The following is a 15,573-nucleotide window of genomic DNA, read 5'->3' on the forward strand; positions in this document are numbered from 1 at the left end:
ATTCATGTAGGACCTCATGTAGTAAAACATCCCAAAGCACATAAGGAAAAAATGGATGTTGAGTCAAAGAAGGAACAGTTATCAGAAGCTTGGTCAAAGAAGTGGGTTTTAAGGAAAATTTTAAAAGAGGAAAGGGAGGTGGAGAGGCAAAAGGGTTCAGGGAGGAAATTGCAGAGTGGGGGCTAGGCGGCTAAAGGCACAGTTACCAATGATGGGGCGAAGGTAAGGGGACATACAAGTCAGAGGGATGGGGACTTGGGGGTATGTTGTAGAACAGGAGGAGATCATAAAGATAGTGAAGGGTGAGGCGATGGAGGAATTTAAACAGGTTGCTGAGAATTTTTAATTTTATGGGTTAGGAAACCATGAGTCAATGTAGATCAGTGAAAATAGGGGTGATGAGCGACAGCAACTGGTGTAAGATGGTTATGTGAATCAGAGTTTTGAATGAGCTGAACCTTACAGATGGTGAAGAATTGGAGCTGGGCCAGTAGGGGAGTGGAATAGTCAAGTCTAGGGGTGTCAATGGTATCGTTGAAGCTTTTAGTGGCAGATGGATTGATGTAGGGTGGAGGTGGATTGAAGCAATCATTAGGGACGGCACAGTGGTGCAGTGGCTAGCACCGCAGCCTCACAGCTCCAGCGACCTGGGTTCGGTTCTGGGTACTGCCTGTGAGGAGTTTGGAAGTTCTCCCTGTGACTGCGTGGCTTTCCTCTGGGTGCTCTGGTTTCCTCCCACATGCCAAAGACTTGTGGGTTGATAGGTAAATTGGCCATTGTTAAAAATTGCTCCTAGTGCAGGTAGGTGGTAGGAGAATTGAAGGAAGGTGGGGATGCGAGAGGGAAAAATGGGATTAATGTAGGATTAGTATAAATGGGTGGCTGATGGTGAGCGTGGACTCCTGTTTCGGTGCTGTATCTCTCTATGACTCTATTATGGTGGAAAGGGTATGGAGGCAAAAGTGCAGTTCAAGGTCAGGTAGGCTGCTGAGGTTTGATGCTGGCACTAGATTCAGGTCACTGAGGTTCTCAGAAAAGCAAATATGGCAGGCATATATCCCAGATAATAAAGAAGCAGCTAAAGTGGCCTGGTCACCTAGTCTGAATGCCTGATACCAGACTACCTAAGAAGCTATTCAACGATAAGCTGTATATTCTCATGGTGGTCAGTTCAAAAGATATAAGAATTATCAAAAATAATATGGCATCTTTACTGACACTTGGAAGCATGATGTTTGTGACAGGAAAAAGTGGTAAAAGATGATTTGCGATAGCAAGACAAAGCTTAAAGCAAGTCATATCCAACTGGTCGAAGAAAATAAAGCCCAAAGCAAATTAAGAAAAGATCAGTTTGGCACCTAATGTCCTGCCTGTGGGAAAATAGTCCTCTCGAAAATTAGACTTTACAGTTATATGAGAACCCACAACTTGTATTAAATTGAAATGAGTTATAGGCTGTCACCATTGACAATGATGGACAAACCAGCATCATTGTCATATACTGAACAGAATCCGAAAATTGAGTTGATCAATAATATGATCACAATAATTCTACTATATCTACATCTACGTATCTATATTGTCATGCTAGGCCCCCACCTGCCAAGAATGAGGCACATGAATTTGTCATGAACATTGATTTTAAACTGTTACTGGAGGGAAAAAAGGACTTGTTAAACAGATCAGCCGTGGCTGGAAAAGACATTTGCGTATTAACAGACAATGTTTGGAAGGACAAAGCAGCCATTCCCTAACACATTCAACCCACAACGGACTTTTGATCATCAGACGTTGAAGGTGGGGGAACTCGCATTCCAGGTTGACTGCTAAGATGGCTGAATACAAAAACGGACATGGTCAAACCAGCTAGTCACATGACTAGCCTGCTGGGCAACTTGAGTTTTTTGAATTTGTACAGTTTGGGAAGAAAGTCTGTTTGCCCCTGGACTGAGAAGATCTCTCTCTCCTGTCTGCTCCCATCTCTTTCTCACAAGCCTCTGAATCCACTGAAGACACATGAACCTCAAGAGAGAAAAGTCTCCTACAGCATTAGCACCGCAGCCTCACAGCTCCAGCGACCCGGGTTCAATTCTGGGTACTGCCTGTGTGGAGTTTGCAAGTTCTCCCTGTGTCTGCGTGGGTTTCCTCCGGGTGCTCCGGTTTCCTCCCACATGCCAAAGACTTGCAGGTTGATAGGTGAATTGGCCATTAGCAATTGCCCCGAGTATAGGTAGGTGGTAGGGAAATATAGGGACAGGTGGGGATGTGGTGGGAATATGGAATTAGTGTAGGATTAGTATAAATGGGTGGTTGATGGTCGGCACAGACTCGGTGGGCTGAAGGGCCTGTTTCAGTGCTGTATCTCTAAACTAAACAGCGAACAAGTTTTAAGAAGAATACTGGGCCCCAATGAAAAGTAAGATCTACCCACAATCAAGGACTCTACAGTGAGTCCGAAGAACTGTAATAACAACTCTTCAGATATTGCCTCAAACCTTTCCACTTTATTTTTTTTCTGCTCTTTTCTGTCTCTATTTGCATGAGTGTATCGCATATGCATGCTAGCATGGGGCACGCCGTGTATCCGTCGACGTTAACCGAATTAGAGTTTAAGTTTAATAAATTTCAACTTTTCTTCTTTAAACCTAAGAAAGCCTGTTTGTGCTGGTTTCTTTGCCTTATAATTGGAAAGCGGTGAACAAGGATTCACTCAGGGGGAGCTAAAAAACACGGTATGATTAAAAGTAAACACTGTTACAGGTGAAGGCTGAAAGGGAACCCTATACATCTTTCTCACCGGGTCGTAACAATATATTGTTATAAAATTGTACATCTAAACACACCTCCTGTTTTAAGACCATCACACTTGAGTTTTCTGATGAGGTGACTGTAAGTGATCCAGTTATCACAAACATGCAGCATGGATTTTGTAACAATTTTGTTGTAGACCATAAGTTTTATTACCAGTTTAATGCCCCTTTTAACCCATAATCTCAGACAAAGCCTTCCGAAGGCACTACTGGCTTTAAACAATTTATGGTTCACCTCACTATCTGGGAGTGCATCACATGACATGGTGCTTCTTAGGTAGGTGAACCTATCCACAGCAGACAGTGTTTTGCCCTTTGTTTTGCATAAGCAGGCTGGTATATAACTTCTGTCTTCTTCAGGGTGATAGGCCAAATTTCTCACAGGTATCTAAGTATTGTCAACAATGACTTGGAAGCCATCTTCTGTGTAGGCAACAAGGGCATTTTCACTAGTAAACAAGATCTCTTGAACAAGTTCTTCAGAGGTCTTTGTTTTGGACTGCAGGCAGTGTATAAGTTCCAGAAGGCATAAGTAATTATAGAAGCAAAAATATTCTAAACCTTGTGGAAAATAAAGCACAACCCTGTTTAACCCCACTGGAGACAGGAAAGGGGTTGGAAACTTCATTATCTTGTATGATGCTGGCCATCATGGAACTTGTAGATCATCTGGATAACCTTTTGGGGCATCCCACTTTGATCAGTGATTTCCAGTGGTCCTCTTTGCTGACTTTATCAAAGGCTTTGTGAGATCAACAAAGACACAGTAACAATCCAAGTTTTGTTTTCTGAATCCACACAGGCTGCGGGAAAGAATTTCTCAGCTATATGCCCAATGTAATGATTTAGGATAATCCAGGCAAGGATATTCCCTGCAATGACAAGGGAATTTCAATTATTCAGCATATAAATCCTTGATAGTAATACATTATTTACACCTACGTGGTATGCAATTTCTGTTGTTACAATTCCCGTGGAGGTCAACAAACCAATAGAACTGAATTTACTGAACAACCCCAATAAACACAACCAAATGGACAAGATACTGCTCTCTCAACCTGTCCTACCACCTTCAATGACTTATACACATATACACACCCAGGTCCCTCTGCTCCTGCATCCCCTTTAAAGTGCACAATTTTAAAGGGGGTGCAGAAGTAGAGGGACCTGGGTGTATATGTGTATAAGTCATTGAATGTGGCAGGACAAGTTGAGAGAGCGGTTAATAAAGTATACAATATCCTGGGCTTTATTAATAGGGGTATAGAGTACAAGAGCAAGGAAGTTATGTTGAACTTGTATAAGACATTAGTTCGGCCCCAGCTGGAGTATTGCATCCAGTTCTGGATGTTGCACTTTCGGAAAGATGGGAAAGTATTGGAGAGTACAAAAAAGATTCATGAGAATGGTTCCAAGGATGAGGAACTTCAGTTAAGGAGATAGACTGGAGAAGTTAGGACTGTTTGGAGAAGAGAAGGCTGAGAGGAGATTTGATAGAGATATTCAAAATTAGAGTCGATAGAAAGAAACTGTTCCCATTGGTGGAAGGATCGAGAACCAGAGGGCACAGAGTTAAGGTAATTGGCAAAAGAAGCAGTGTCAACATGAAGAAAATCTTTTTCATGCAGCGAGTGGTTATGATCTGGAATGCACTGCCTGAGAGTGTGGTGGAGGTAGGTTAAATTGAGCCATTCAAGAGGGAATTGGATTGTTATCTGAAAAGGAAGAATGTGCAGGGTTATGGGGAGAAGGTGGGGAAGTGGCACTAATAAGTTGCTTCTTCGGAGAGCCAGTGCAGATACTATGAGCTGAATGGCCTCTTTCTGTGCCTGAACAATTCTGTGATTCTGTAGTCTTCCATCCTCCACACTCTCTAAACTTTAGCTCATCCAAAATTCTGCTCTCCATATCCTATCCCACATCAAATCTTGCTCACCCATTGCTCCTGAGTTAGCTGACCTGTATTGGCACCTGGTCTCCCAACACTCCCATTCTAAAATTGTCATTGTATGCCAGCCAGGGCTCAGTTGGTAGCACTCTCACCTCTGAGTCAGAAGTTTGCAGGTTTAAGTCCCGCCCAAAGACCTAAGTGCAAAAGTTTTGGCTGACACTCCAGTACAGTGCTATGCTTCCTGAGGTGCTGCCTTTCAGATGAGACATTAAACTTCTACTCTGTCAGCTGGACATAGAAAATATAATGACACTGAAGAAGAACAGAGGAGTTATCCTTGATGTCCTGGCCAATATTTATCTCTCAATCAATAAAACAGATTATCTGGTCATTATAATATTGCTGTTGTGGGAGCTTGTTGTGTGCAAATTGGCTGCCACATTTCCTACACTTCAAAAGCTTGAATGTTTTTTATTCATTTATGGGATGTGGGCATTGCTGGCTAGGCCAGCATTTATTGCCCAACCCTAAATGCCCTTGAGAAGGTGGTGGTGAGCTGCCTTCTTGAAGCGCCGCAGTCGTTGGGTTGTAGATACACCAACAGTGCTGTTCGGAAGGGAGTTCCAGGATTTTGACTCAGCGACAGTAAAGGAACGGTGATATAGTTCCAAGTCAGGATGGTGTGTGGCTTGGAGGGGAACTTGCAGGTGGTAGTATTCCCATGCATCTGCTGCCCTTGTACTTCTAGGTGGTAGAGGTTGCAGGTTTAGAAGGTGCTGTCGAAGGAGGCGTGCTGAGTTGCTGCAGTGCATCTTGTATATGGTACACACTGCTGCCACTGTCTGTCAGTGGTGAAGGGAGTGAATGCTGAAGGTGGTGGATGGCATGCCAATCAAGTGAGCTGCTTTGTCATGGATGGTGTCGAGATTCTTGAGTGCTATTGGAGCTGCACCCTTCCAGGCAAGTGGAAAGTATTCCATCATACTCCTGACTTGTGCCTTGTAGATGGTGGATAGGCATTGGGGAGACAGGAGGTGAGTTACCTGCCACAGATTTCCCAGCCTCTGACCTGCTCCTGTAGCCACAGTATTTATGTGGCTGGTCCAGTTCAGTTTCTGGTCAATGGTAACCCCCAGGATGTTGATAGTGGGAGATGCAGCAATTGTAATACCATTGAACATCAAAGGGAATGGTTAGATTCTCTCTTGTTGGAGATGGTCATTGCCTGGCACTTGTGTGACGTGAATATTACTTGCCACTTATTAGCCGAAGCCTGGATGTTGTCCAGGTATTGCTGCATCCGGACACGGGCTGCTTCAGTATCCGAGGAAGCACAAATAGTGCTGAACATTGTGCAATCATCAGCGAACAATCCCACTTCTGACCTTATGATGGAGGGAAGGTCATTGATGAAGCAGCTGACGATGGTTGGACCTAGGATACTACCCTGAGGAACTCCAGCAGTGGGACTGAGATGATTGACCTTCAAATATCACAACCATTTTCCATTGTGCTAGGTATGACTCCAACCAGTGGAGAGCTTTCCCCCTAATTCACATTCACTCAGCTTTGCTCGGGCTCCTTGATGCTACACTAGTTCAAATGCCTTGATGCACTTTCACCTCACCTCTGGAGTTCAGCTCTTTTGTCCATGTTTGGACCAAGGCTGTAATGAGGTCAGGAGCTGAGTGGCCCTGGCGGAACCTAAACTGAGTGTCAGTGAGCAGATTATTGCTGAGCAAGTGCTGTTTGATAGCACTGTCGACGACACCTTCTATCACTTTGCTGATGATCGAAGAGTAGAGTGATAGGGTGGCAATTGGCTGGTTTGAATTTGTTTTGTGCACAGGGCATACCTGGGAAATTTTCCACATTGCTGGGTAGATGCCAGTGTTGTAGCTGTGCTGGAACAGTTTGGCTAGGAGTGCAGCTAGTTCTGGAGCACAAGTCTTCAGTACCATTGCTGGAATGTTACCAGGGCCCATAGCCTTTGCAGTATCCAGTGCCTTCAACCATATCTTGATATCATGTGTTTGATGACTGGCATCTGTGATGCTGGGGACCTCAGGAGAAGGCAGAGATGGATCATCCACTCAACACTTCTGGCTGAAGATCGATGCAAATATTTCAGCCTTGTCTTTTGCATTGATTTTCTGGGCTTCCTCATCATTGAGGATGGGAATATTTGTGGAGCCTCTTCCTGTTAATTGCTGTTAATTGTCCACCACTGTTCATGGCTGGATGTGGCAGGACTGCAGAGCTTAGATCTGATCCGTTGTTTGTGCGATCACTTAGTCCTGTGTATCGCATGCTGATTCTGTGGTTTGGCATGCAAGTAGTCCTGTGTTGTAACTTCACCAGGCTGACACCTCATTTTTAGGTATGCCTGGCGCAGCTCCTGGCTTGCCCTTCTGTACTTTTCATTGAACCAGGTTTGGTCCCCTGGCTTGATGGTAATGGTATAGTGGGGGATATGCTGTGCCATGAGGTTACAGATTATGCTTGAATTTTGCTGCTGCTGATGGCCCACAGCGTCTCATGGACGCCTAGTTTTGAGTTGCTAGGTCTGTTCAAAATCTATCCCATTTAGCATGGTGGTAGTGCCACACAACAATGGTGTGTACCCTTATTGTGAAGACGGGACTTGGTCTCCGCATGGACTGTGCGGTGGGTCACTCCTATCAATACTGTCATGGACAGATGCATCTTTGACATGTAGATTGGTGAGGACGAGGTCAAGTAGGTTTTTCCCTCTTGTTGGTTCCCACACTACCTGCTGCAGATCCAATCTAGCAGCTGTGTCCTTTAGGACTTGGCCAGGGAGGGGGCCTGAGAAAACACTGGTGGACAAGATAAAGGTAAATCCCAAGGTATTTTATAAATATATTAAGGGCAAGAGGATAACCAGGGAAAGAGTAGGGCCCATTAGGGACCAAAGTTGCAATCTGTGTGTGGAGCTGGAGGACGTAAGTGAGGTTTTGAATGATTACTTTTCATCTGTGTTCAGTATGGAGAAGGATGATGTAGCTGTAGAGATCAGGGAGGGGGATTGCGATATACTTGAACAAATTAGCAGTGAAAGGGAGGAGGTATTAGTGGTTTTAGTGGGCTTAAATGTGGATAACTCCCAAGGCCCAGATGGGATGTATCCCAGACTGTTATGTGAGGCAAGGGAGGAGATTGCAGGAGCTCTGGCACAAATTTTCAAATCCGCTCTGGCCACAGGAGAGGTGCCAGAAGACTGGAGGATAGCAAATGTGGCACTATTATTCAAGACGGGGTAGTATGGATAATTGAGGTAATTACAGGCCAGTGAGTCTAACATCAGTGTTAGGGAAACTATTGGAAAAAATTCTGAGGGACAGGATTAATCTCCACTTGGAGAGGCAGGGATAAATCAGGGATAGTCAGCATGGCTTTGTCAGGGGGAGATCCTGTCTAACAAATTTGACTGAATTTTTCGAGGAGATGACTAGATGTGTATATGAGGGTAAAGCAGTTGATGTAATCTACATGGACTTCAGTAAGGCTTTTGATAAGGTCCCCCATGGGATCCAGGGCAATTTGGCAAATTGTATCCAAAATTGGCTTAGTGGCAGGAGGCAGAGGGTGATGGTCAAGGGTTTTATTTTGTGATTGGTAACCTGTGACCAGTGGTATACTGCAGGGATCGGTGCTGGGACCCTTGCTGTTTGTAGTGTATGTTAATGATGTGGACGTGAATATAGGAAGTATGATCAGTAAGTTCACAGATGACACAAAAATGGGTGGTGTCGTAAATAGTGAGGAGGAAAGCCTTAGATTACAGGACGATATAGATGGGCTGGTAAGATGGGCAGAGCAGTGGCAGATGGAATATAATCCTGTGAAGTGTGAGGTGATGCAATTTGGGAGGACTAACAAGGCAGGGGAATATACAATGGATGGTAGGACCCTAGGAAGTACAGAGGGTCAGAGGGACTTTGGTGTACTTGTCCATTCACTGAAGGCAGTACCACAGGTAGATAAGGTGGTTAGGAAGGCATATGGGATACTTGCTTTTATTAGCCGAGGCACAGAATATAAGAGTAGGAAGGTTATGATGGAGCTGTATAAAACGCTAGTTAGGCCACAGCTGGAGTACTGTGTACAGTTCTGGTTGCCACACTATAGGAAGGATGTGATAGCATTGGAGAGGGTGCAGAGGAGACTCACCAGGATGTTGCCTGAGCTGGAGCATTTCAGCTATGAAGAGAGACTGGATAGGCTAGGGTTGTTTCCTTTAGAGCAGGAAAGGCTGAAGGGTATACAAAATTATGAGGGGCATAGATAGGATAGATAGGAAGAAACTTTTTCCCTTAGCGGATGTGTCAATAATCAGGGAGCATAGATTTAAGGTAAGGGGCAGGAGGTTTAGAGGGGATTTGAGGAAATAATTTTTCACCCAGAGGGTGGTTGGAATCTGGAACACACTGCCTGAAGGGATGGTAGAGGCAAGTACCCTCACAAGAAGTATTTAGATGAGGACTTGAAATGCCATAGCGTACAAGTTTACGGGCCAAGTGCTGGAAAACGGGATTAGAATAGATAGGTGCTTGATGGTCGGCGCGGACACGATGGGCTGAATGGCCTGTTCCTGTCAACGTTGAGGACTCCCAGGAAGACTCCCTCCCAACTGTATACCACTGCGCTGCCACCTCTGCTGGGTCTGTCCTGCCAGTGGGACAGGACATACCCAATGATGGTGATGATGGTGTTTGGGACATTGTCTTCAAGGTATGATTCTGTGAGCATGAAAATGGCAGGCTATTGCTTGACTGGTCTGTGGACAGCTCTCCCAATTTTGGCACAAGCCCCCAGATGTTAGTAAGGAGGACTTTGCAGGGTTGACAGGGTTGAGTTTGCCGTTGTCAAGGTTAAGGGCACTCTACCTGGGTGTCCTCGTCAATAAGTCACTGAAATCTAACCTGCAAGTACAAGAAGCATTTAGGAAGGCGAATGTTGTGTTGGCCTTTATTGCAAGAGGATTTGAGTACAGGAGTAACGAAATCTTGCTTCAATGATATAGAACCTTGGTTAGACTGCACCTGGAGTACTGTGTGCAGTTTTGGTCCCCTTACCTTAGGAAGGATATTATTGCCATAAAGGGAGTGCAACGAAGGTTCACCAGACTTGTTCCCGGGATGGTGGGACTGTCCTATGAACAGAGATTGGGGAAACTGGGCCTGTATTCTCTGGAGTTTTGAAGAATGAGAGGTGATCTCATTAAAACCTGCAAAATACTTAAAAGGGATAGACAAGGCAGATGCAGGTAAGATGTTTCCCCTGGTTGGGGAGTCTAGAACCAGGGGTCACAATTTCAAAAATAAGGGGGAAGCCACTTAGGACAGAGATGAGGAGAAATTTCATTACTCAGAGGGTTGTGACTCTTTGGAATTCTCTACCCCAGGGGGCTGTGGAAGCTCTGTCATTGAGTATGTTTAAAGCAGAGATTGACAGATTTCTAAATACAAATGACATAAAGGGATATGAGGATAGTGTGGGAAAAAGTCATTGCAGTGGATGATCAGCCATTATTGTATTGAACTGCAAAGCAGGCTCGATGGTCTGAATGGCCTACTCCTGCTCCTGTGTTCCTCTGTTCCTATTCCAGTGACTCGGTTGATGCCGGTTGGTCCATCTGGTTTCCTTCGCTTTCTTAGGCTTTGTAGCAGTTTGATACAACTGGGTGGCTTGCTACGCCACTTCAGAGGGCATTGAAGAGTCATCTACATTGAACTCATGTGCTCAGAGCATTAGCTTGGGCCTCTGGATTCCTAGTCCAGTGACTTGTTTTAAATTCATTCCTGGGATGTGGGCGTCACTGGCTAGGCCAGCATTTATTGCCCATCCCTAATTGCCCTTGAGCTGCCTTCTTGAACCGCTGCAATCCATGGGAGGTAGGTACACCCACAGTGCTGTTAGGAAGGGAGTTCCAGGATTTTGACCCAGCGACAGTGAAGGAATGGCGATATAGTTCCAAGTCAGGATGGTGTGTGACTTGGAGGGGAACTTGCCGGTGGTGGTGTTCCCATGCACATGCTGCCCTTGTCCTTCTAGTTGGTAGTGGTTGCGGGTTTGGAAGGTGTTGTCTAAGGATCCTTGGTGTGTTGCTGCAGTGCATCTTGTAGATGGCACACATTACTGCCACTGTGCGTCTGTGCTGGAGGGAGTGAATGTTGAAGGTGGTGGATGGGGTGCCAATCAAGCGGCCTGCTTTGTCCTGGATGGTGCCGAGCTTCTGAAGTGTTGTTGGAGCTGCACCCATCCAAGCAAGTATTCCATCACACTCCTGACTTGTGCCTTGTAGATGGTGGACAGGCTTTGGGGAGTCAGGAGGTGAGTTACTCGCCTCAGGATTCCTAGCCTCTGACCTGCTCTTGTAGCCATGGTATTTATATGGCTACTCCAGTTTAGTTTCTCGTCAATGGTAGCCCCGAGGATGTTGATAGTGTGGGATTCAGCGATGGTAATGCCATTGAATGTCAAGGGGAGATGGGTAGATTCTCTCTTGTTGGAGATGGTCATTGCCTGGCGCTTGTGTGGCGCGAATGTTACTTGCCACTTATCAGCCCATGCCTGGATATTGTCCAGGTCTTGCTGCATTTCTACACGGACTGCTTCAGTATCTGAGGAGTCATGAATGGTGCTGAACATTGTGCAATCATCAGCGAACATCCCCAATTCTGACCTTATGATTGAAGGAAGGTCATTGATGAAACAGCTGAAGATGGTTGGGCCTAGGACACTATCCTGAAGAACTCCTGCAGTGATGGCCTGGAGCTCAGAGGATGGACCTCCAACAACCACAACCATCTTCCTTTGCGCTAGTTATGACTCCAACCAGCAGAGAGTATTCCCCCTGATTCCCATTGACTTCAGTTTTGCTAGGGCTCCTTGATGCCGTACTCAGTCAAATGCTGACTTGATGTCAAGGGCAGCCACTTTCACCTCACCTCTTGGGTTCAGCTCTTTTGTCCATGTTTGAACCAAGGCTGTAATGAGGTCAGGAGCTGAGTGGCCCTGGCGGAACCCAAACTGCGTGTCACTGAGCAGGTTATTACTAAGCAAGTGCCGCTTGATGGCACTGTTGATGACACCTTCCATCACTTTACTGATGATTGAGAGTAGGCTGATGGGGCTGTAATTGGCCAGGTTGGACTTGTCCTGCTTTTTGTGTACAGGACATACCTGTGCAATTTTCCACATTGCCAGGTAGATGCCAGTGTTGTAGCTGTACTGGAACAGCTTGGCAAGGGGCGTGGCAAGTTCTGGAGCTCAGGTCTTCAGTACTATTGCCGGAATATTGTCAGGGCCTTTGCAGTATCCAGTGTCTTCAGTTGTTTCTTGATATCACGTGGAGTGAATTGAATTGGCTGAAGTCTGGCATCTGTGATGCTGGGGACTTCAGGAGGATGCCGAGATGGATCATCAACTGTGGGCAGCACAGTGACGCAGTGGTGTGGGCGGCACAGTGGTTTGGGTGGCACAGTGGCGCAGTGGTTAGCACCGCAGCCTCACAGCTCCAGCGACCCGGGTTCAATTCTGGGTGCTGCCTGTGTGGAGTTTGCAAGTTCTCCTTGTGTCTGCGTGGGTTTCCTCCGGGTGCTCCGGTTTCCTCCCACCACCAAAGACTTGCAGATTGATAGGTAAATTGGCCATTATAAATTGCCCCTCGTATAGGTAGGTGGTTGGGGAATATAGCGACAGGTGGGGATGTGGTAGGAATATGGGATTAGTGTAGGATTAATATAAATGGGTGGTTGATGGTCGGCACAGACTCGGTGGGCCGAAGGGCCTGTTTCAGTGCTGTATCTCTAAATAAAATAAAAAAAATAAAAAAATAAAATCGGCACTTCTGGCTGAAGATTGTTGCAAATGCTTCAGCCTTCTCTTTCGCACTGATGTGCTGGGCTCCCCCATCATTGAGGATGGGGATATTTGTGGAGCCACCTCCTCCAGTTAGTTGTTTAATTGTCCACCACCATTTATGGTTGGATGTGGCAGGACTGCAGAGCTTAGATCTGATCCGTTGGTTATGGGATTGCTTAGCTCTATCGCATGCTGATAACACAGTTTGGCACTTAGGTAGTCCTGTGTTGTAGCTTCACCAGGTTGACACCTCATTTTGAGGTATGCCTGGTGCTGCTCCTGGCATGCCCTCCTGTACTCTTCATTGAGGGCTGGTCTCCTTGGCTTGATGGTAATGGTAGAGTGGGGGATACGCTGGGCCATGAGGTTACAGATTGTGGTTGAGTACAATTCTGCTGCTGCTGATGGCCCACAGAGCCTCATGGATGCCTAGCTTTGCATTGCTTGATCTGTTCAAAATCTATCCCATTTAGCACAGTGGTAGTTCCATACAACATGATGGAGGGTATCCTCAATGTGAAGGCGGGACTTTGTCTCAACCAGGACTGTATGGTGGTCACTCCTACCAATACTGTCATGGACAGATGCATCTGTGGCAGGCAGATGGGTGAGGACAAGGTCAAGTATGTTTTTCCCTCTTGTTGCTTACCTCACCACCTGCTGCATACCCAGTCTAGTAGCTATGTCCTTTAGGACTCGGCCAGCTCGGTCAGTAGTGGTGCTACCGAGTGATTCTTGGTGATGGACATTGAAGTCCCCCACCCAGAGTACATTCTGTGCTCTCGCCACCCTCAGTGCTTCCTCCAAGTGGTGTTCAACATGGAGGAGTACTGATTCATCAGCTGAGGGAGGGCAGTAGGTGGTAATGAGCAGGAGGTTTCCTTATCCATGTTTGACCTGATGCCATGAGAGTTCATGGGGTCCGGAGTTGATGTTGAGGACTCGCAGGGCAACTCCCTCCCTACTGTATAGCACTGTGCCGCCACCTCTGCTGGGTCTGTCCTGCTGGTGGGACAGGACATACCCAGGGATGGTGATGGCCCTGTTTGGGACATTGTCTGTCAGGTGTGATTCCGTGAATATGACTATGTCAGGCTGTTGCTTGACTTGTCTGTGGGACATCACCACTATGCCACCGCCTGCCCCCTTCATTGGCTGTAAAACACTTTTAGACATCCTGAGATGGTGAAAGGCACGAGATAAATTTCTTCATGGCCTTGTCCCTCCTTAAGTCTTTCCTGGAGGCCTACAATTGCCACCACCCCCTGCCCTCCTCCCCACTCCCAGAACTCTATTCTACCCTATTTCTGAAAACCTGGACTCACTATTACTGGCGGGCCTTCAATCATCAAGGTCCTACACTCTGGAACTCTCTTCCTAACTCCGTCCACATTCCTTTCCTCTTTTAAGATCCTTTTTCAAAACCTATCTCTTTGACCAAGTTTTTGCTCACTCTTCCTGATATCTTGTTTAGCACTTTGGCATCCAGTTCTTGTCTGATTGCACCTCTGTGAAGCAGCTTGGGATGTTTTCTCGCGTTAAAGGTGCAATATAAGTGTAAGTTGTTATTGAACCCTCAGTATGTTACTGGCTTGATGTTATTCTTCCTGCTAAATATATTGCTTAATTACGAAAGTGAAATATCTATGTGTTTTGATGACAGTGTAAAATGTTTTACTGAATTGAGCACTATCCTACCTTTACAGTTATTGGATGTCTGTGATTTTCTTCTTGTTAACCTGTTTTTACGTTTTACAAGACTGTTAGGTCTTCCTGCAACAGACATTTTCTGTAAGACACCTTTCTTCATGAAGTTCCACTGCAATTACATGATAAATTAGTGACAAAGCTTACAATCCACTGTATCTCTTCCCGATATCAAAGAGGTTCGCCGCAGAAGGAATTCTATTCCCAGGCTGCGTCTAATCACCTGTTTAAAGCATAACGCAGGGTAACAACTAAAGACTGAGAAGCACCGCTACGCATCTCTCTTATAACATTTCAGATTATGGGGCAATTCAGTCGACTGGACTTCTCCATTACCATCGGATGTTCTGGTTAAAAGCTTTTCCTGATGACAGCAAAAGAAGTACCTACTGAAATTGAACAGGTTATTTCAGGAGCAAAATAATATTTACAAGTTACATGCAACGCTACAATCTAAATACATAGATTAAACTCTACTTCTGACAATCTGCTTGAATTTCTGTTTACATTTGGAGCCAAATCACGTTGCACGAGTGGTTTATTGTAGCTATTGGTGGGTTTTAAATCTCCTCCCCGAAGGAGGGACTCTAAGGAGTGGGTGGTGTTTATTCAAAAAAACATGCAATCTGAGCAAAGTAAAACATTTCAAAAATGTAATTTGCTAAAGCGAACTATGTTTTGGATTAGCAAAGATATTTTAATTTAGTTGTATTCATAAATAGTACAGTTGGAAAAAAAGTAAGATTTGTGTTCACCTGGGTGACACAGTACACACATGCGCATTTGATTTGTTCCCTTGTTAAAATTGTTGGCGCCGGCGCCAGCTGAGCTATTTCTGAGTAGATCAGCAATAAGGGTAAGGACAGCAGCGAGGCTCAGCATCTGTGATAATATAAGAACTTATATTTTAATATGTCAATAGTATTAATGATCTGGAGAAAAGGAAGTAAATGGATCGATGCGCATGTCAGAATTTTTTTAATGCTATTAGTGGAAACCAGCGCCGGTTACTGTAGAGGATTGCACACATTTTATACACCGGTTCTGTGTATGTAGATATAAAATTAGCTTTAGGTAGCAGATAGTTCTGCGTATATTCTCTGAAGGCGATCAGTGAGCCTGTGAGTAAAACTCTGCTTAGTTTTCTTTGTGGAAGATCAGTGTTTTATTGGCTTGGCGGCTGGGCAGAGAAGAAGTGAGAAAGTGTCCAATCCAGGCTTTACCCGCTCTGTGTAAATTGGCGCGGAACCGGGTGCGAGATAAAATAACTTTGAA

The 15,573-nt window shown here is 45.4% G+C and overlaps 1 protein-coding gene across 3 annotated transcripts in view; it reads left to right on the forward strand.

Annotated features, from left to right (window-relative positions):
• The window catches only part of ccne2 (cyclin E2), a 266,305-nt gene that overhangs the window by 210,988 nt on the left and 39,744 nt on the right, over positions 1-15,573 (forward strand). For 2 of the 3 annotated variants that reach the window (XM_068031567.1, XM_068031570.1), the window contains exon 1: positions 15,101-15,154. The exons of the other annotated variant lie outside the window; for it this stretch is intronic. The gene's annotated coding sequence lies outside the window, so the exon portion shown is untranslated. Of the gene's footprint in view, positions 1-15,100; positions 15,155-15,573 lie in introns of those variants that run through there. 3 annotated transcript variants of the gene reach the window in all.

The sequence above is a fragment of the Heterodontus francisci genome, chromosome 5 (genome assembly GCF_036365525.1).
Source record: "Heterodontus francisci isolate sHetFra1 chromosome 5, sHetFra1.hap1, whole genome shotgun sequence".
Classification (NCBI taxonomy): domain Eukaryota; kingdom Metazoa; phylum Chordata; class Chondrichthyes; order Heterodontiformes; family Heterodontidae; genus Heterodontus; species Heterodontus francisci.